This window comes from Ovis canadensis, chromosome 15, assembly GCF_042477335.2.
Source record: "Ovis canadensis isolate MfBH-ARS-UI-01 breed Bighorn chromosome 15, ARS-UI_OviCan_v2, whole genome shotgun sequence".
Taxonomy (NCBI): Eukaryota; Metazoa; Chordata; class Mammalia; order Artiodactyla; family Bovidae; genus Ovis; species Ovis canadensis.
The window spans coordinates 86,307,591-86,331,201 of NC_091259.1; the positions used below are offsets into that span (position 1 = coordinate 86,307,591).

Below are 23,611 nucleotides of genomic sequence, written 5' to 3' on the forward strand. Positions count from 1 at the left end.
CAATAGCTGGAAATAAAAGTCTAGTAAATGTAAATATCAGCAAAAATAAGTCTTAATAATTTCGTGGCATTCAAATATGAAAGGGGATTTCTAAAATAAAGTAGGGGAAAATAATGAAAGACAAATAAATTTGTCTAGAGTTTTGAATTAGTAAAAATAATTTAAACTTTTATTTCCTGAAAGAGTGTGAATTTTAACATTGAAAAAGTACTTTGTAAAAAAATAAACAAACACCATTTTAGATAGAAACCAATATAAATTTAAAAAAATGTTTATAATCATTATCATTTGAGTATAATGATCTATTTAATTACAAAAGTATAGAAAATTATGAAATACTTGGAAAATTTAAAATACATTCTTATGCTTTATGTGGCTCCCTGGTTTTATTTTAGCTTCCCTGGTGGCTCAGAGGATAAAGCGTCTGCCTGCAATGTGGGAGACCCAGGTTCGATCCCTGGGTTCAGAAGATCCCCTGGAGAAGGAAATGGCAACCCACTCCAGTATTCTTGTCTGGAGAATCCCACGGACAGAGGGGCCTGGTGGCCTACAGTCCACGGGGTTGCACAGACTCGGACATGACTGAGCAACTTCACTTTCACTTTCACTTCATGCTTTATGTAGAGAAAATTAAAGGTAATGTAAAAGATTTTTAAATAAAGGAAATTTTAGCACTCTATCTGATTAGAGCTAATAGGTTGCTTTATGTCTGATTTCATTGTAATTTAATAGCTTTACAACTTGTCTTTGCTAAAAATATTAATACAAATTAGACAAGCATTTAAATACAAAATATTTTTAATAATCATGTAAAACCTATAGAATTCAGGAGAAAAGCAATGAAGTCTTAAAATACATAGAATTTCTATGAATAAGCAGTGTACTGAACCTTGTTGACATGTCACAGAAGTAAGCCTTTTAAAATGTTTTCTTTGAGGGGAGGTTCAGTCCAAGAGGGAGGGGATGTGTGTATATCTACTTGATTCAGTTTGTTGTAATGTAGAAAATAACCAAATCAATCAAAATTAATTCATAAAAAATGAATATTCGATAAGAAAAAGCCATTGTACATACAAAATACTGCAGGGTTATGAGTTTTCAAACAATAATGGCCAGCGTTTATTAGTATGTCCTTAAATGCCATCATTATCTGATTTAATCTTTACAGAATATTTATGGACCTGGAATTATTATTTATCTTGAGCAAGATAAATTACTTTTTTTCTTGAGGAAACTTTAAACTTAAACTTTCAGCAATGCTTTAAAGGGTTATAGAAGTAAAGGTGCAGCAGATCTAGAATCTAAAATTCTGGAATGGTTGGTTGGGTCTGGGCAAGTGCTCATAATCACTCTGTTATGTTAATTCTCCACAAGATAAAGGAAATAATTTCCAAAATAATTTATTATGCCCCAAACTGAGCTATTTTCCATCATAAAATTCTGGGAAGTTGGATTATGCATGTGAACTTGTATGATATAATTAAAAGATGAAAACTGTAATCTTTCACTTTGCAAACCAGTTGCCTTTAAAAATGAATATATATAGACCATGATTTAACATGGTTCATGATTTCCAATTACAATGTAGATTTCTAAAGACATATTCTTAAAATATTTGAAATTATATTTAGTCAAGCAGGATGATTCAACAACAATGTAAATATGTAAATAAATAAATATAAATAATTCTATTTGTTTTTGTAGAGAAAGCAAGGAAATACGCTATAGGGATGGGAAAAAATGAGCTTTAAAATTTATCATCACTGTTATTTTAATTGTTTGGGGCCTTTTCTCTTCTGCATGACTCTTCTGAGAGCATTTTTCACTTCTTTGTTTCGAAGACTATATATGAGTGGGTTCAGCATGGGGATGACAATAGTATAAAACACAGAAGCCACGTGATCCTTTCCCAAAGAGTAGGACTTTCTTGGTTTTATGTAAGGAAAAATTGCAGTACCATAAAAGACGGTGACTGCCAGGAGGTGGGAGGCACAAGTAGAGAAGGCTTTTCGTTTCCCTGAAGTGGAAGTAATTTTCAGGATAGTAGCGAGGATGGCCACATAGGACACAGACACCATGATAAGAGACGCCAGTAGACTGGTGCCAGCAAAAATGGATATTATCATTTCAGTGTCGTGTGTGTCAGTGCAGGACAGGGCTAAAATGGGGGGTGCTTCGCAGGAAAAAGTGATAGATTACATTGGAGTCACAGAAATGCAATCTGCTCATGCAAAGCACATTGACAAAGGAGTCCATAAAACCAATCAAATAGGATCCAAAAAGTAGGGAGCAGCAGTGTCTGGTGGACATAACCACCAGGTAACGCAGAGGGTTGCAGATGGCTGCATAGCGATCGCAGGCCATGGAGGAGAGAAGGAAGCATTGAGTGACGGCCAAGAAGACAAAGCAATTCATCTGGGTGAAGCAGTTCAGGTATGAAACATGCTTGTTGGAAGTCAGTAGGTTGTCTAAGGCTTTAGGGGTGATGACACTTGAGTAACTGAGGTCAAGAAATGACAAGTGACTGAGGAAAAAGCACATGGGGGTGTGAAGCCGGGAATCCAGGTAGATTTTCAGGATCATCCCCACACTCCCCAGCACAGTGATCAGGTATATCAGGAGGAAGAGGGTGAAGAGGACCAGCCGGATCTCTTCAGAGTCTGTCCGTCCCATGAGGATGAAGTCAGACACCTGTGTGATATTCCTTCTGCCCATAGTGTTCAAGTGCTCCAAACTGTTGAGATCAAAGTTGACACTCAGGAAAAATTTTTTCAAAAATTTTGCATTTTCAGTAATGACATGACAGATTTAAATTAGCTTAGTGTTTCTAGGATGTGATAATACTTGTGTACAGAGTGTGAAGAGACACATCTTAATTTGATTGCCAAATATATAAATACAGAAACAGGTATAAACTGACATTTGAATATAATATAATAAATGCTAATATATCAAAAACAATTGAGATAACCCTAACACCATTTCCCTTTGTTAAAATATTTAATTCTCATTAGAAGTTTGCATCATAGGTATTACTATTACCCACAGGTTTTAGGTAAGAAAAAGTGCACAGAGAATTTAGGTAATTGTTTCAGTCAGGGCTATTTCATGTTTTCTCTGTAATTCTACCGATATAGATTGATTCAAGAGAGTATGCTCATGATACTCTATCCCTATTTATAATTAATTTCAGCAAACCTGAAAGTAAATGCTAGATATAAAAGGAACAGTGGTAGAATTATTTTAATGTATCATGTACTCTGTAGTGTATTCAAATATTCTTTAATACTAATGAAAAATAAATATCAACCTCTTGATTTTTAGTTGTAAAGAGTATTAAAATTATAGCTGCATATTCATATTAATTTCCAAAATATGCGTTTTCCTAATTTGACTATTCAAAATCAAATTTCTTCTAAAATTAACAACATATACACAATGGAGTATTACTCAGCCATTAAAAATAATACATTTGAATCAGTTCTAATGAGATGGATGAAACTAGAGCCGATTATACAGAGTGAAGTAAGCCAGAAAGAAAAACACCAATACAGTATACTAACACATATATATGGAATTTAGAAAGATGGTAATGATGCTCTGTATGCGAGACAGCAAAAGAGACACAGATGTGTAGAGTGGACTTTTGGACTCTGAGGGAGAGGGAGAGGGAGAGGGTGGGATGATTTGGGAGAATGGCATTGAAACATGTATACTGTCATGTAAGAAACGAATCACCAGTCTATGTTTGAAGCAGGATACAGGATGCTTTGGGCTGGTACACGGGATGATCCAGAGAGATGATATGGGGTGGGAGGTGGGAGGGGGGTTCATGTTTGGGAACTCATGCACACCCGTGGTGGATTCATGTCAATGTATGGCAAAACCAATACAGTATTGTAAAGTAATAAATAAATTAATAAATACATAAAATTAACAATTTCCTTACACACCTTGATTACATCAATTTTATATTTTAGGATCCACAAGTGCTGGGACTTCTTAGGGTAAGAAGAAGAAATGATAGAGTAAGTAATCATTCAAATAATATCTGTAAGACATGATATCAGTTCAGTTCAGTTCAGTCGCTCAGTCATCTCCGACTCTTAGCGACCCCATGAATTGCAGCATGCCAGGGCTCTCTGTCCATCACCAACTCCCGGAGTTCACTCAGACTCATGTCCATCGAGTCAGTGACGCTATCCAGCCATCTCATCCTCGGTCATCCCCTTCTCTCCTGCCCTCAATCTTTCCCAACATTAGGATCTTTTCCAATGAGTCAACTCTTCGCATGAGGTGGCCAAAGTACTGGAGTTTCAGCTTTAGCATCATTCCCTCCAAAGAAATCCCAGGGCTGATCTCCTTCAGAATGGATTGGTTGGATCTCCTTGCAGTCCAAGGGACTTTCAAGAGTCTTCTCCAACACCACAGTTCAAAAGCATCAATTCTTCGGTGCTCAGCCTTCTTTACAGTCCAACTCTCACATCCATACATGACCACTGGAAAAATCATAGCCTTGACTAGATGGACCTTTGTTTGCAAAGTAATGTCTGCTTTTTAATATGCTATCTAGGTTGGTCATAACTTTTCTACCAAGGAGCAAACATCTTTTAATTTCATGGCTTCAATCACCATCTACAGTGATTTTGGTGCCCCCCGCCCCCAAAATAAAGTCTGACACTGTTTCCACTGGTTCCCCATCTATTTCCCATGAGGTGATGGGACCAGATGCCATGATCTTAGTTTTCTGAATGTTAAGCTTTAAGCTAATTTTTCACTCTCTTCTTTCACTATCATTAAGAAATGATACAGAAATCATTTAAATGATATCTGTAAGAAATGATACAGATATCATTTAAAAAGTGGTACCTGTACGCAAAGGTTTCTGATTATATTATATTTGAACTTAACAAAAGTCCTCTAATTTTGAGAATAGTACTTACCAGGAGGCAAATTTAGTGAAAAATCATTTTCTTCTAATATTACCTGTCTATAAGTATGTCAACCTCAAATTTTGCTGACAAATGAAATATGATCTTTTTAGTCAAAAATTTTTGTAATATAATATTTGTTTTCTTTGAGATAAGTTCTTTTAACTTCTTAGTGCATTCATTTTGCTTTATTCTGAGAGAAAAGTTAATCAACATATAAATTCTGTTCAGCTGCTGATCATGTGTAAATTTTGCCTGGAAGTTGTGTCTAAAAAGAACATCAGGGCTCTACCATGTAAGTAAACAGAGCAGAGTATGCCTTGCCTCTTATATTAACAATTTCAAGGTACCTCACCTACTGGGGATTTATGTTAATGCAAAATTTCATCATCCCTGTGGACTAGCTTCAAGGAATATTATTTTGTATGTCTCCAAGGACAAGATTTCTTAAACTAAATGTAGCTATGCTAAGGTTTTCAAAAGCTAGTTATCTTTTCCCTTAGGAATCAGACAGTGAAGAGCATGATGGTTTAATCTTCCTTTGTGATGCTCTAGATTTATGCATGTGGTGATAGAGAAACTATTAGGGACAAAATGATGCATTTTTCACAATGAAACTTTTATATTTAAATGTGTAACATGATTATAGGAGTTATGATGTTCATTAGGAACAAAATGAAATCTGAAAATGTGAAGGGAATTCTAGGTGAGGTAAGAACTAATTTTTTCAAGTTTGATTGACATATAATTGAAACAGGAAGATTTGCACTCATTTACTAGGCACATATTAATGAGTTTGGACTTCTGTATATATCCATGATGCCACCACCACAATCAAAGATCTAAATCTATCCAAAAATCTCCAAAAATGTCCTTGTGTTCTTTTTTGCATATGTATAATTTATGATAACTGATTTTTCTAAAATAACTGTTGCATACTAAAACATATCAGGAAAAATGAAGATACAAAATGAGAATATAATAAAATTCAAAAATGATAGGAACATATCAACCTTGTAATATTTGATAAAGTTTTCCCAATTTTTCTGGTTCATAAACACCTATTTGGGTGCCTCTAGATTGGCATACTTTTTATCATACTGTGTATTTAGTATCCATCTGCATTTTATAACTAAACTTTCACAACATACTATGACCGATGCTATGCTGTCCTTTCCTAAAACCCATAATTTCATGCATTATGCATTGAGTGATAGCCCATGACCAACTTTCCTCAGAAATGTTCATCAAATATTGCACTGTGGTGAACCAAGGACGAAAGAGCAGATAAAACCAAGGAGGGTCCTGGAATGCAGGAACAGAAAAACCAGACCCTTACCGTCCTTCCCTCCCCCATGTTGTAACTATTAATGGATTTCAGCTCCTCCTGAGAAGTATAACCTGTATCCCTTCCTAGGAGGGGAGAAGGCATTTGCCTTACTCTTCCCCCCACTCAGTATACCTGCCTCATCCAATCAGCAAATGACCCACAAGTCCCATTTCCCACTCCTTGTATCCTGGGTATAAAAGTGGACTAAGGACCCCCGCTCAGTGTCGGTTCTCCCTTGAGCTGGCCGGCTGTTCTAACAGCATCTCCCACTCTAATAAACTTTATTTCCCTCTCATTCTGTCTATTGTCTGGAAATTCTTTTCCAACTCGCGCCCACACCATGACAGTTTTTGTGGCCCGTACGGGGACTTGGGGTCTTTTCCCCCACCTCCTCGCTTCTCCTTTCTCACAGGGGCGCTCTGAGAACAGGCGAGTGCTGTGGAAGCAACTGAGGAACCCTGGCCAGGATTTCCCTCTGGTGTGTTCCAAAGCCCCCACTACTCACAGAGCCCTGGTAGCTGCCCCCAGAATGGGTAGGGGTCTCTCCTTTTTCTTCTCTCCAACTGAGGACTAGGCCGACCAATGTTGTGTGCATGGGTCAGGCACTTAAAAGCCATCAGGGTGTCTGCCACATGAAGACGTCTGTGCGAGGGTGACGGGGACACGGAACCGATCAGGCCACAAGGGCATCCGCCCCCAGCAAGACAACTTCCGTGCACCATGTCAGGTACACAGTGGCTGAAGCAAAACAGAGACCTTTGTTCCCTGGCCACCACCTTGCCGAGAGGATTGTAAGGCTGATTCCTCATCCTTCTTCCCTATCACTTTCACTTCATATCCTTTCTGTCCAGATTGATTTACAGGAGCCTAGGTGTAGCCTCTGAGCCATCCCAAGGATGCCTTCCATGTTTCAAGAAATCGCCAGTGAGACATCTGGTTGCTCCTGGGAATCTCTGTCTTTCTCTGCCCAGGTCACAGGGTGCCTTAGCTGCAACCATTCTCAGGGGTCACCTCTGTGCACGCGACTGCCATTTTTGTGCCACTAGTCTTATGCAGAGGTCACTGAAACAAAAGGGATGCCTTTTGGTGAGCCACTCTCTCAGTACCCACATTCCATGGTACATAGGCTAAGAGTGTGTTCTAGTATGTTCTGGGAGCCTCTCTCAGACTCACCCCTTGGCTATATTCTCAGAAACTGGAAAATTTTGACCCTGCAAAAGGCCTGGCTCCAATACAAACTGGGGGGCCAACATATACATATATATATATCTCCTCTGAATGGCACATTCAGTTCAGTTCAGTCGCTCAGTCATCTCTGACTCTGCAAACCCATGAAGTGCTGCACGGCAGGCCTCCCTGTCCATCACCAACTCCCGGAGTTCACCCAAACTCATGTCCATCGAGTCAGTGATGCAATCCAGCCATCTCATCCTCTGTCGTCCCCTTCTCGTCCTGCCCCCAATCCCTCCCAGCATCAGAGTCTTTTCCAATGAGTCACCTCTTCACATGAGGTGGCCAAAGTATTGGAGTTTCAGCCTCACCATCAGTCCTTCCAAAGAACACCCAGGACTGATCTTTAGAATGGACTGATTGGATCTCCTTGCCAGCCAAGATACTCTGAAGAGTCTTCTCCAATACCACAGTTCAAAAGCATCAATTCTTCGGTGCTCAGCTTTCTTCACAGTCCAACTCTCACATCCATATAGGACCACTGAAAAATTGTTGGCAAAGTAATGTGTCAGCTTTTGAATATGCTATCTAAGTGATCATAACTTTTCTTCCAAGGAGTAAGCGTCTTTGAATTTCATGGCCACAATCACCATCTGCAGTGATTTTGGAGCCCCCAAAAATAAAGTCTGACACTGTTTCCACTCTTTCCTCATCTATTTCCCATGAAGTGATGGCACCAGATGCCATGATCTTCGTTTTCTGAATGTTGAGCTTCAAGCCAACTTTTTAGCTCTCCTCTTTCACTTTCATCAAGAGACTTTTTAGTTCTTCTTCACTTTCTGCCATAGGGTGGTGTCATCTGCATATCTGAGGTTATTGATATTTCTCCCGGCAATCTTGATTCCAGCTTGTGCTTTCTCCAGCCCAGTGTTTCTCACGATGTACTCTGTATATAAGTTAAATAAGCAGGGTGACAATATACAGCCTTGACATACTCCTTTTCCTATTTGGAACCAGTCTGTTGTTCCATGTCCAGTTCTAACTGTTGCTTCCTGATCTGCATATAGGTTTCTCAAGAGGCAGGTCAGGTGGTCTGGTATTCCCATCTCTTTCAGAATTTTCCACAGTTTATTGTGATCCACACTGTCAAAGGCTAGCTTTTGCCAAAAGCAGAGAAAGGACTCAGAATTTCCTTCCGTTCAGTCCTTCATGACCCTCAGTCAGAATCCCCAGATTTGAGGGACTCCTGCCTCATGCGTCTTTCTGTTGCCTCTCCACCTCCTTTTGCCCTCTGTCTGTCTCTCCATCAGATTTCCTAGACTACCCTAGCTTGATCTGTCATATCCACATGATCTCTAGGAACGGATTCTGAGGTTCCCTCTGGTCCAGGTCTTTCTTCTATATTCAAAAGCCTGAAGGATCAAAAACTCTCCTCTATGCTTCAAAACCCTTTCTTTTTGCATATGCAATTAAAAGCAGCTAGTTTGTTAAAAAGGCAGCCTAAGGGAAAGTTAACCCATTCCATATCCCTGAAATACACAGCCCACTTTGCCTGAGGCCTCTGTTACTACTGCTGAGTCACTTCAGTAGTGTCTGACTCTGTGCAACCCCATAGATGGCAGCCCACCAGGCTCCCCTGTCCCTGGGGTTCTCCAGGAAAGAACACTGGAGTGGGTTGCCATTTCCTTCTCCAATGCATGAAAGTGAAAATTGAAAGTGAAGTTGCTCAGTCATGTCCCACTCTTAGGGACCCCATAGACTGAAGCCTACCAGGCTCCTCCATCCATGGGATTTGCCAGGCAAAAGTACTGGAGTGCGTTGCCATTTCCTTCTCAGCCTTGGGCAAATTAGAACTTCAGAAAAAAAAGAAAAAAAAAAGGAGGGGGGTTCAAAGAGAGATTTTAAATATCAAGTGGAAAACTATGAGATGTCTGTCTGTCTGTCTGGGTTTATGTATATCTCAGTGTGTGTCTTTTTTTTAAATATATAGTATTGCTGAACTTGTAAGTGAGTTCTAATTAAATTGGCTTAAAGAAAAGTTAGAACTGGACATGGAACATCAGATTGGTTGCCAGAGAAATATCAATAACCTCAGATATGCAGATGACACCACCCTTGTGGCAGAAAGTGAAGAGGGGCTAAAAAGTCTGTTGATGAAACTGAAAGAGAGTGAAACAGTTGGCTTAAAGGTCAACATTCAGAAAACCAAGATCATGGCATCTGGTCCCATCACTTTCCCGTGGGAAATAGATGGGGAAACAGTGAAAAGAGTGTCAGACTATTTTTTCGGCTCCAAAATCACTGCAGATGGTGATTGCAACCATGAAATTAAAAGACGTTTACTCCTTGGTAGAAAAGTTATGACCAACCTAAAAAGCATACTGAAAAGCAGAGACATTACTTTGCCCACAAGGTCCGTCTAGTCAAGGCTATGGCTTTCGCTGTGGTCATGTATGGATGTGAGAGTTGGACTGTGAAGAAGGCTGAGCACCGAAGAATTGATGCTTTTGAACTGTGGTGTTGGAGAAGACTCTTGAGAGTCCCTTGGACTGCAAGGAGATCCAACCAGTCCATTCTGAAGGAGATCAGCCCTGGGATTTCTTTGGAAGGAATGATGCTAAAGCTGAAACTCCTGTACTCTGGCCACCTCATGTGAAGTGTTGACTCATTGGAAAAGACTCTGATGTTGGGAGGGATTGGGAGCAGGAGGAGAAGGGGACAACCGAGGATGAGATGGCTGGAATACATCACCGACTCAATGGACGTGAGTCTGAGTGAATTCCGGGAGTTGGTTATGGACAGGGAGGCCTGGTGTGCTGTGATTCATGGGGTCGCAAAGAGTCGGATACGACTGAGAGACTGAACTGAATTGAAATGAAAGAAAAGTAAGTGCTTACAAAACAGACAATTCTAAATACAAGAGAAATTAACCTAAATGAATCTCAGATTCATATGAACTGGGAAATATTCAATATTAAATATCTAGCATTAATGTTTGTTTGCTAATCTAATATAGACATGTCTAAGAACCTACATAGCATGTTGAAAAGCAGAGACATTATTTTGCCAACAAAAGTATGTTTAGTCAAGGCTATGGTTTTTCCAGTGGTCATATATGGATCTGAGAGTTGGATTGTGAAGAAAGCTGAGTGCCAAAGAATTGATGCTTTTGAACTGTGGTGTTGGAGAAAACTCTTGAGAGTCCCTTGGACTGCAAGGAGACTCAACCAGTCCATTCTGAAGGAGGTTAGCCCTGGGTGTTCTTTGGAAGGAATGATGCTAAAGCTGAAACTCCAGTACTTTGGCCACCTCATGTGAAGAGTTGACTCATTGGAAAAGACTCTGATGCTGGGAGGGATTGGGTGAAGGAGGAGAAGGGGACAACAGAGGATGAGATGGCTGGATGGCATTACCTACTCCAGGGATGTGAGTTTGACTTCTAGCTAACTTTGGGATGCTTCAGAGGGCCTCTGAGACATCCAAAAGAGCTATTAAACTGCCTGAGTTCATTTGACATGTTAAATTACATAGGAAGTATTGTTGGAGGAGGGATTGAATCTTCTCAGGTTATATTGTATATTGTATATTGATGTTACTTATATAGATATCCTGGAAATTACGTGAAATTCATGAAAATCTTATGTGTCCTGGTAAAATGTTTTCATTTATAATTCTAGCTAACATGTTAAAGTGTCACAGGTCACAGCAATGACCAGGCTACTTTGTGAACTGCACTTTAATTAGATTGTAAATATGTCTTCTACGGTTTCACTCTCATGCCTTTAGAAAAATACTGCTCATTTTTCAAGGTGTATGGAAAAGACTTTTCTAAGGTTAACTGATAAACAACTTTTGTTTGTCATCTGGTAAACTGGTAACAGACTGGAATTTAGTCTACTCTCTATGTTAAGAGAGGAAATTTTCTTAGAATGAAGCTTTGAATAACAAATTACTAATTTTTTTGCCTTTAAGTGATTTATACTTGTTTTTAAAATCTTTTGTGACTTTGGTAAAGTAAATAAGCATATTTAAGATTATGGTACATGTAAAAGGTCATTCTGCTTCTACAAAAACTAACCCTTCACTATTAGACTTTTGCTATCCTGATGTCCTTAAAACATGGCAACAGTCTACTCCTAAATTGGGCAATTACAAATGGGTGAATGATAGCTGTAAATCAAAGAGTCAGGGCTATGGGAAATCCAAGGTGGCTCCTTGGCTTTACCCAGCTCCCTGACAAACCTCATTTTCATTTGATGGATTAAAGCCTTCTCTGGCACCAGGGTTAATGCCCTCATAATGAAAAAATCAAGTTTCACTGAATATTAAGTTTTGCTAATTGTTAAACCAAGTTTCTAGTTTTGTTTACTAAGACTCCTGAGATAGTTCCTTGTTATATTGCTCAAAAATTTAATTAAATTATTAAAAAGGACACTCTAAGTTTGTTTCTAAAGCTTATCTCAGTAACCAGCCTTCAGATATTGTAAAATAATTAACCTCCAATTAAAATAAATAAATTTATAATATTAAAAAAAAGATCAGATGCTCCATGATGTACAATCAGGAGATTAACACCAGGCTATAGTCATTTAACAAATGAAGTCAGATGATCTGGGGTATACTGGGCTCTACCTAATGAAAGTTCTTGACTTATAATTCTTACTTATGACTTCACTAATAACTTTTAGCTATAGCTATTTTACTTTCTATGTCACTTGTTTCAGAAGATCCTTACCTTAGTCACAAATGTGTGACTGAGCCTGTGATAAAATGCTGATATGCAGTTCCCTATGAGGTCTATGATTGTACTAATGTAACACTAGATATGGAAAATAGAAACAAGAGGAATATTTTCCTGGACCAAGAGGCTAATAAGATAGATATAATCCCGAAACGTTTGCTCTCACAGGTTCATTTCAGTTCAGTTGCTCAGTCGTGTCTGACTCTTTACAACCCCATGAATCATAGCACGCCAGGCCTCCCTGTCCATCACCAACTCCCAGAGTTCCCTCAGATTCATGTCCATCGAGTCAGTGATGCCATCCAGCCATCACATCCTCTGTCATCTCCTTCTCCTCCTGCCCCCAATTCCTGGTCCAATAATAGCACAGCGAGGGGCCTGTCAATCGAATCCTCCCTAGACATGGAAATGAGTTTTCCCAGCCCCATGGGAAATGGCCTTAAAATGCCCCCCAAAACATAGTCAAATAGTGGCTTTGAAGGGACCCTGCTGACTGTAAGTTGGCACTTGCCAGCTGCCCCTACAAAGATTACATCATGATCACTGCAAGCTGCTAACCCTCAACACTCCTTGAAAGGAGTTCAGGGTGGAATTCAGAAATAAGGCACCCTGTGCTCTGGGAAAAACCCAGAAGGACTGGCCTTCAGATAGTCAGATGTTTTCAGGTAAAGATTTTATGAGCCCAAATCCTTGCCTCTACTCGTACCCAGAGAAACACTGATGCCATGAACTAATGTCTGGGCCTGGTTCTCCTGGTAGCCCCCCAGCAGCTTTTCTACTTCTATTCATCTTTGGGCCACATACCTTTAACTTTCTTGTTAAGCTTGTGTCTTCTAGAATACCGCAAGTCTCCAGGTACGACAAGAATTTCCCTGACCAACACCTAGACAATGCTGAAACAAGTCACCTTTTCAGCTCTCTTCTAAATGCACCCTGACAGACAGCAGGCAAAGGGGACCCAGAGCTCCATGATGCCCCTGTACAGCCTGAAGAAGTCAGAGCGGTCATCACCCCTTTTCCTTTGAGGCTGGGTTCTCAAGTGTCTGAGAAGGCAAATAGGTAGATAGTTAGACATGAGCAGGGTATCAAAAGGGGCCAAAGAATTGGCCCTGAAAATAAAGAGAGTGAGAAATGTGGTGATCCAAGGACGAAAGAGCAGATAAAACCAAGGACAGTCTTGGTATGTAGGAACAGAAAAAACAGACCTTTATGGACCAGGTCCTCTTAAAATTGAGCTACCCTGCTGAGTTTATGATTAACATCTCTATGCAAAATAAGATCTCCTTTCTTATCCATCACTTGTTCCCCACAAGGTTGAAAGTTATCAAAGAAAAGTTGAATTGAAATGCAGAGGACACCCTGGGGCCCTTTCAAATACAAAAACATTGTCTTCCAGTTTCTTATTTGTAGAAAGAAAGCTTTCACCCTCCTAGACCTTCCCTATGTCCCAAAGGGCATATTCACACAATAACTAATTAAGGCTTGAGAAAGTTGGCTTAAAACTCAACATTCAAAAAACTAAGATCATGGTGTCCCGTCCCATCACTTCATGGCAAATAGATGGGGAAACAATGGAAATGGTGAGAGACTATTTTTTTGAGGCTCCAAACTCACTGCAGATGATGACTGCAGGCATAAATTAAAAGATGTTTTCTCCTGGGAAGAAAAGCTGTGACTGAACTAGACAGCATATTAAAAAGCATAGACATCACTTTGCCAACAAAGGTCCATCTAGTCAAAGCAATGGTTTTTCCAGTAGTCAGGTATGGATGTGAGGTTTGGATTCTGAAGAAAGCTGAGTGGTCAAGTGGTGTTGGAGAAGATGCTTGAGAGTCCCCTGGACTGCAAGGAGATCCAACCAGTCAATCCTAAAGGAAACCAGTCCTAAATATTCATTGAAGGACTGATGTTGAAGCAGAAACTCCAATACTTTGGTCATGTGACGTGAAGAACTGACTCATTGGAAAGACCCTGATGCTGGGAAAGATTGAAGGCAGGAGGGCAAGGGGACAGCAGAGGATGAGATGATTAGATGGTATCACTGACTCAATGGACGTGAATTTGAGCAAGCTGCCGTAGTTAGTGATGGACAGGGAAACCTGGTGTGCTGCAGTCCATGGGGTCACAAAGAGTCAAACATGACTGAGTGACTGAACTGAACTGAACCAGACTGCAGCACGCCAGGCTTCCCTGTCCATCACCAGCTGCCAAAGCTTGCTCAAATTCATGTCCATTGAGCTGTGATTACCTCATCTTCTGTCTGCAGTGGTCCATTTATGCATTAATTTGTTTCCATTGTAGCCACTACATTACTAAAGGATCCTCAGTTGAATTTGTGGAAGTGGATGAACCACAAAAACACAAAAACAGAGGGAAGACTCCCAATTACACATGGATTTTTCAACTGCTCAAGAGGACTGGTACTGCAACACATTACTCAAGAGTCAGTTGTGTATTTCTTATATAAATATGTCAGATATGGACTGAAAATGGGTTATATAGTAAAAACAAACAAGCAAAGAGAGAACACATCAAATACTTAAAATGCTGTAGGTCTCATCAAATAATTGAGTATCTTCTGGCCTAACTCAATCTTAGAATATCAACTAACCCCCACTCCTAACTTTTGCCCCATCAGCTGTTAATTCAGAGATTTAAGAAATTTGCACTTATGTTGAAAAATTGTAATTGATTTTATAATAAATAATAAAGGACAGTTCATATATATATACATATATATGTACATATGAATAGGAATAGTTTGTATATACATATACATATACATAGGAATAGTTTGAAATACTGCTACCAGAATCACTCACGATTCATTTGAAGATAAAGATAAAAAACCCCAAATTTTTATCAGCAAACACAGGCTAGATTGGATGAATGGTTGGGTTCTTTGCAAGGAAGCCTTTTATGATGTAGTCGTTTTAATTGTAATTTTCTTGATGGCATTCTTACAATCCAAGGAGGTAAAGGGAGAGATTTTGTAAATATCAGGTCTTGTTCTACTACCTTAAAGTTCACTGATGTTTGCTTTTGCTTCTGTTTTTGTGTTTATTGGAATATGCGTGTGTCTGTGTGTGTTTCCAACATTAGGCACAGATAATACATTCTGAAAAGCTCCTCTTCCTAAAGCACCAAGCAGGAACCACTATTTATTGCACTTTTATTATTTATATATATATATATATATGTATATGTATATGTATATGTATATGTATATGTATATTATATATATATATATATATATATATATATATATATTTCAGTTCAGTCACTTAGTCATGTTCAACTCTTTTTGACCCCATGGATCACAGCACACCAGGCCTCCCTGTCGATCACCAACACCCAGAGTTTACTCAAACTCACGTCCATTGAGTTGGTGATGATGCCTTGCAACCATCTCATCCTCTGCCGTCCCTTTCTCCTCCTGCCTTCAATCTTTCCAAGCATCAGGATCTTTTCCAATGAGTCAGCTCTTTGCATGAGGTGGCCAAAGTATTGGAATTTCAGCTTCAGCATCAGTCCTTCCAGTAAACCCTCAGGACTGATCTCCTTTTGGATGGACTGGTTGGATCTCCTTGCAGTCCAAAGGACTCTCAAGAGTCTTCTCCAACACCACAGTTCAGAAGTATCAATTCTTCAGCGCTCCGCTTTCTTTAGAGCTCAACTCTCAATACATACATGACAACTGGAAAAACCAAAGTTTTAACTAGACGGACCTTTGTTGGTATGTATACACACACACACAGATTTTTCTCTTTACTTGTCGCAAATTTCCTTTATTCATTGTAAAGTAAGGAAGTGAAATGCCTTAAGGGGCAAATTGCATTCTTGTGAGTTTCCTAAATCCCTCAAGATACACAGAGGAACTTTTAATAACATATTTATTGTATGATCTTTGATCACAAGATGAACTCCAGGGACTCTATTCCCATTTGAACTGAGGTAATTGTATAAATAAACTTTTTAACTAAATCCATTTTCTGATATGATTGTTCTTTGTTCATCTTGCTCTTGCATTGACAGCATGGAATCTGTGCTTTTTGTTCTTTTATTTAAAAAATTTAAAATCTACTGTTAACTTCTGCCACTGACTTAATTCATGCATCACTACAAACCAACAGATTTAACTATCTTTTGTGTGCTTGTTTATGTTTGGCGGGAAATATAGAAAAATAGACCACAAGAATGGGTGGTGATTAGGCTCATAAATGAGCTAAGTTATTGTACATTTTTTTTCTTCCACTCACTGGTAAGTAAAATTCATGCAACACTCAGTATATATGCATTCTGTGAATAAGTTGAAATACAAAGAAGAAGAAGAAGAAAATCACATTCAGATTTTAATGTGATAAAGACTACAAAGTGTAGAGGAGGGAGGGATTTATAATTTGGCTCTCATCTCCTTCTATATCCTCCACTCAAGTCTCTTTCTCTACATTAACCTCAAAGTTGTCATGCAACTTCTTTGGGAGCAATAAAAATGAATATTTGGATTCAGTTTGGAATATTTTCTAAAAATGAATTTCAATATGAATCAGAACTATGTAATCTTATGAAGATTATTCACCTGTCTCCAGAGATATTCTAGATCTATAAAAGTATTATAATAGAAGAACAATATTATGAGATTATGAAAATAATAAGAAGAAAGGAAATATTGGGTTTTACATACTGAACACAGGGCTAGCATCTCCCATGTGAAAGGATGTTAAATCCAAGAAAATCTAATCCTTTATTCTGTAGAAGTAAAGTTACTGTGTGTGTGTGTGTGTGTGTGTGTGTGTTAGTTGTTCAGTGGTATATGACTCTTTGCCACCCAGTGGACTGTAGCCCTTCCAGGCTCTTCTATATATGGCATTTCCCAGGCTAGAATAGTGGATTGGGTTGCCATTTCCTTCTCCAGGGGATCTTCCCAACCCAGAGACTGAACCCAGGCAGATTGCAGGCAGATTGTTTTAGAATCTGAGCCAAAGTTGCACTAGTAATCCTGACTTATTTACAATGTTTTCATTTTTAATATAAATGTGAAAAAAGAGTTTCATTTTGTGGGCAATATTTAGAAATAATAAATGTGCATTGGAAAAGACATGACATATTTTAAGAAACTTGCTGTAATATCATGAAGAAAATATTGCAAAGAAGTAGCCATATGCTCTATAGGTTGGTTTCAATTGATGGGACTTTCCAAGTGCTCAGAAGATGTCTATCAGTTAAATGGAAAAGACATGGCATATTTTAAGAAACGTGTGGCAATATCATGAAAAAAATATTTCAGAGAAGTAGTTATATGTTTTATAGGTTGACTTTATTCTGTAAACTTGCTTTACTTAGAAAACTATAAAGATTTGTTTCCTGAATCTCTTGAGTATGGTGTTTCTATTGGATATCAAAGGCCATAAATTGTCCTTTGTATTAGAAATGCATTGTTAATACAAACCATCCAAAGTAGGTCAGTAACAGTCCTGCTTCTTATGTCATTTATCCTATATGACTTTCCACACTATCATGTGGATGTAGGAGTATAGTGTTGCATGGCTTGTCATTTTGGAAAATGGGAACCACCTAAACATGCCAACTATTTCAATAATTTTTTATAAAGAGAAAGTTTTCCCAAAGAAGGCCAATTATAAGTTCTATTTATCATATTTCAGCTCAGAGTACCCTCTCTCTCAATTTCTAGTGGGCATTATTCTCAAAAGTCAATGCTTCTGGCTATTTTCTAAGAATGAATCCAGAATTTTTGATATTGGGGCCTTGCCTTTTGTCAAATCAAAGATTTAAAAAATGTGGACTACACACTAAACATGAACACATAAGTGGGAAAACAAGGGGGGGGTTCAGGATGGGGAACACATGTATACCTGTGGCGGATACATGTCGACGTATGGCAAAACCAATACAATATTGTAAAGTAATTAACCTCCAATTAAAATAAATAAATAATTATTTTTTTAAAAGGCTATGATACAGTTTATGCTCAGATATTTATAGATATGACATCTGCCACAATTAAACCAGATGTAAGTTTATTTTTTTGTTGCTGTTGAAGTGTAGTTGATTTACAATATTGTGTTAGTTTCTGGCGTATGGCAAAGTGATTCTCTCTCTCTCTCTCTCTCTCTATATATATATATATATATATATATATATATATATATATATATATATACACATATACATGTATGTATATAATGCATACAAATTTTTTGTATATAATGTATATGGAATTGTTTTCAGATTCTTTTCTCATGTCAGTTCAGTTCAGTCGCTCAGTCGTGCCCCACTCTTTGCAACCCCATAAATTGCAGCACACCAGGCCTCCCTGTCCATCACCATCTCCCGGAGTTCACTCAGACTCACGTCCATCGAGTCGGTGATGCCATCCAGCCGTCTCATCCTCGGTCGTCGTGTTCTCCTCCTGCCCCCAGTCCCTCATGAGTGTAGTTCCCTGTGTCATTCAGTAGCTCCTGGTTTTATCTATTTCCTTTATAGCAGTGTGCATATGTTACTCTCAAATTCCTCTTTATATCTCCCCATCCCCTTTCCCTTTGGAGACCATAAGTATGTTTCCTAAGTCTGTAAGTCCGTTTCTATTTTGTAAATAAGTTCATTTGTATAGTTTTTTAGAACTTTTTTTCCTTTCAGTTTTTGACTGTGGGGACTTAGCTCCCTGATCAGAGCTCAAACCTACATCCCCCTGCAATGGAAGTGTGGAGTCCTAACCACCAGACTCTAAGGGACATCCCTGTATCATTTTTTAAAAGAGAACTTCAGTGGTATCACAGATTAAATTTCCAATGTAAATAATTATGCTTTATAATCTAGATTTTGCCTATTTTAGAAGCTTCCCTGGTGCCTCAGATGGTAAGGAATCTGCCTGCAATGCAGGAGAGCTGGATCTGATCCATGCGAAGATCCCCTGGAGAAAGGCTACCCCTTCCTGTATTTCTGCCTGGAAAAATCCCATGGACAGAAGGACCTGGAAGGCTACAGTCTATGAGGTCACAAAGAGTAGGACACAACTGAGCAATTCACACACACACAGAATGAAATTCACTTAAGTGTTTTTCTTCACACTAAGAATAGCATTTTGAATGTATCCTGAAGCTAAAACTCTAATGTTTTCTTGCTTCAATCCTTGGAATGTTCTATGAGACAAGCAAATAGGCAGTGCTTGAAGAGACTAGATATTTCTAGTTAAATATTTTCCCTTATTTTATAGCTAAAACAACCAGAGCAGAGCAGTAGTAAACTCAAGTCATATTGCTAGTTAGAGATTCCGAGTAGTCTTGATCATGCTGCATGACCATTCTCAATTTATTTGTTGACAGTTACCAAGATAAACAAACCCATGGCTGATGCTAATTTTACACTGGTGACCGAGTTTATCCTTTTGGGACTGACAGATCATGCTGAACTGAAAGTGGTCCTCTTCCTGGTGTTCCTGCTCATCTATACCATTTCCTTGGTGGGGAATCTAGGAATGTTCTTTCTAATCCAAATAACTCCCAAACTCCAAACGCCCATGTATCATTTCCTCAGCTGCCTGTCACTCACTGATGCCTGCTATTCGTCAGTCTTTGCACCGAGAATGCTGCTGAACTTCTTTGTTGAACGGGAGACAATCTCGTTCTCTGCATGCATTGTGCAGTACTTTTCATTCGCGTCTCTCATTACAGCTGAGGCCTTCTTGCTGGTAGCAATGGCTTATGACCGCTATATGGCCATTGTGAACCCTTTACTTTATACTGTGGCTATGACAAGAATAGTTTGTGTTGTTCTGGTCATTGCATCATGTGTAGGAGGCGTAATCAACTCGTTGACTCACACAATTGGCTTGCTGAAGTTGTCTTTCTGCGGGCCGAATGTCATCAGGCACTTCCTCTGTGACCTTCCCCCGCTGTTGAAGCTGTCCTGTTCTGACACATCCATGAATGAGCTGCTGCTTTTAATCTTCTCTTCAATGAGCTGCCTTGATCACTTTCATGACTGTGGTGGTCTCCTACATCTTCATTGTTGCCGCTATCCAGAGGATCCGCTCTGCAGCAGGCAGACACAAAGCCTTCTCCAAGTGTGCATCACATCTCACAGTTGTGACTCTAATCTATGGCTCTGTAAGCTTTAGCTACATTCACCCAAAGTCCCAGTATTCCTTAGAACAGGAAAAGGTGGTATCTGTGTTTTATACTCTGGTTATTCCTATGTTAAATCCATTAATTTATACCTTAAGAAACAAAGAAGTGAAGGATGCTATGAAAAGGGCTAAAGAAATGAAGCATATTCCTTGTTAATGTCATACCATGTGTGCCAAATTGTTTGTAGACAAATGAGTGCTTTGGATAATGGTAGTTATATGTATTTATTAAAATTATGAACTGTTTTGCACTGGAAGGTAAAGGCTTGGAAGAATAGAATGTCATACTACATATGGCTGGTTATTGTGTAAACTAAGCTAATAAGCCATATTAGGTTCCAGTTTAGCTATCTCTGGCTAATTGTTAACAGTTTTATTCCTGTATTTAGGTAGAAATAAATATATACATGCAGACACACAGACACACCCACAAATAGGGAGACACAAACATAAAATTCATAAGTAATGGAGTATCTCTTAACTTATATTCTCTATTGAGCACAGACAAAAAGCAAAATAATTTTAAAGCAAAAGGCATTGGTATTTGAACTATCCAATAACACTGACAGATGCATGTTCCTGGAATTAGCCTGAAATACTTATAGTGCGATATTCTGCAAAATGAATGCAAGCACGCAAAAACAGTCAGAAAGAGGACTTGGTTCTTGATTACCTTTCCACTCACAGGGGTCAGTCTAGACCATTTCTTTTTTCCTCGCCATGGTTTCCATTACTATTAAATCACGTGAAACTGAGATAGATAAAATGCCTCGGTTTCTTTACCATTTCACACAGAAGGGCCACTAATACTCACAGAAAATATATCCTGAAAAAGTTTACTTAATGTTTAGAAAGGGTGCTGTCAAGTTAATTAATGAGCCATTAATAATCAGACGTATTCCCCTTTCCTTTAAGGATCTTCCAATATCTTCTTTAGACATTAAACAAAAGATTCTCTGACAGTAGTTTAGACAGGAGAAAACATGCTGTGAATTCCAGGGAGAGTGAAGGGTTAATAGGGTAGCAGAGATGTGCCTGCAAACGGGTCTCTCTGCTCAGGCTGAGTGTCCTTGCATACGAGGCGTTCTGCCAAAGAGTCTGGATACAGCCTTGAGTTTAATGGTCCCTTGCAAACAAGGGAGCATTCCCTTCTTGAGATAAGAAGGAGATGAGGGCTTTGTGCAGACTCTGCAGTAGACAGAGATTTCACTCCCCTTTGCTGTACGATAACATGTATGCAAGTGCACTGTACTGAAAAGGCTTATTCTTACAGTCTGGAATTCTGCCTAAGGAGGGCTTTATAATAATAAACGGCAATTAGTTTGCCCAGTTCTTGTCCCTCTGGCCAGAGTGTATGTCTCTTGTGTGCGTCTTGTGTGTCTTGTATGTTCTGTGTCATTTCACTCGTAGTAACCAACATCTGGCGCCCAACGGATGGGGCTCGAGTGAAACCGAAAGAGGTAAGAAACCCCGGGGGGATTTTAGATCCATAGCAGGGGAGCTTTCGGAAACATGGGGAATTCCTCACCCTAGCGGAAAAAATTGCTAGGTGAATTTTTGTACATAATCATGGGGAATTCTTCACCCTAGCAGATGGGAACTTTCAAAAGTTTATGGTTCAAAAAACCATGGGGAAATCCTGCTAGGAAGAAATAAATGTTCATTTCAGGCACAATATGTGAATTTATATATTGAATCATGTTATAGAATTTATGTAATGCTATAACACAGGCTTTGACTTTGCTATCTACTGATAATGAGACTAAATATAATGCTTTAATGAAGGAAGAGGCAATTTATGAGGATATGCCAAATGTTGGTGGAATTTCTGCATTGCCTGAAAGTAAGGGTAGAAATAAGCCTCCTTCTGGAAATGGTGAAACATCTGATAGTTCAGAATCAGGTTCGGAGGCTTCTTCCATTTCATCAGAGGAGGGCAAAGAGATTAAAGAAATGACCCATCTATTCCAGAAATGGTGGAGATCCCGTAAAGAGGAGAAAAAATCTACACCTCTGCTCCTCCTTGTGCTTCTCTTTTCCCCTCTGCGGTTGATCGGCCCGATGTGGGCAGGGAACATTGTTGGTTCTCCTTTCCTTTGTCTATGCTTCATGATGATGACTTGTCTGCTCCCCCTGGTGGGTTTATCGACCCTCCACAATCGTCCCATCCAGAGACAAGATGGCAATGTAATAAATGTTCAATATGCTCCTTTGGAATATAAATTTTTTAAAGATCTTAAAGCTGCAGTAATGCAGTACGGTCCTCAATCTCCCTTTGTTTTGGCTATGTTGAAATCATTGGGAAAAGGCAAATTAATCATTCCATTAGATTGAGAATCTATTGCCCAAGCTGTCTTGGAGGGCTCTCAATGGTTGCAGCTTCGTAGCTGGTGGGAAGAAGAAGCTAGAAAGCAGGCTCAGATTAATGAGGGACAAACCCCCCCTGGTCCTCTCGAGGACAAATTAATGGGAGAGGGCCAATATTGGGCTTTAAGAGAACAGGCTCAATATTCTGATCAGGACTTCCAACAAGTCCGCCAAGTCTTTTTACTAGCATGGCGCCGTGTGGTGCCTACTGGCCAAGCCCAGCCCTCCTTTGTTAAAACAATGCAAGGCCCTAATGAGCCATATACTGATTTTCTAGCAAGATTGAGGGTAGCTGTGGAACGGGCTATAGGGAGGGATGAAATTTCAGAGATATTATTACAAACTTTAGCATTAGAAAATGCAAATCCTAAATGCAAGCGTATACTGGGACCTTTAAAGGGACAGGGTGCATCTATAGCTGAATATATCAGAGCCTGCTCGGGAGTAGGAGAAACTGAGCATCAGGCTAATGTCTTTGCTACAGCCTTGGCCAAGGTTATGAGACCACCAAAGGAAGGTAACTGCTTTCATTGTAAAAAACCTGGTCATAAAAAAAAAAAAGAGTGTCAAAAATTAAAAGCTGATCAAGGTGCAATTCCTAAAGACAGATATCTTGCTGGGAAAAATAAGACTCCTCCTGGACTTTGCCGTTGGTGTGGGAAGGGGTTTCATTGGACTAATGAATGCAGATCTAAAACAGACAAAATGGGCAACCCGATACCAGGAAACTATCCTGTGGGCCTGAATCCTTGGGGCCCAGGAACAATACCAGGGACTTCTCCTTGCCCTCCTCCCATTCCATCTGCCCCGTTAAAAAGACCTCAGATGATGATTTCGGACTTACGGTCTGCTACTTCAGGGAGTGCTGCTGCTGATTTGCCACTAGCTGATAATGTTCTTTTGTCACCAGGGGGAGGCATTTATAA

The 23,611-nt window shown here is 39.3% G+C and overlaps 2 pseudogenes; one reads left to right on the forward strand and one right to left on the reverse strand.

Annotated features, from left to right (window-relative positions):
• Positions 1-1,766: 1,766 nt before the first annotated feature.
• Positions 1,767-2,715, reverse strand: LOC138420760 (olfactory receptor 8H3-like; annotated as a pseudogene).
• A 16,820-nt stretch (positions 2,716-19,535) lies between these two features.
• Positions 19,536-21,663, forward strand: LOC138420763 (olfactory receptor 5J3-like; annotated as a pseudogene).
• The last annotated feature ends 1,948 nt before the right edge of the window (positions 21,664-23,611 follow it).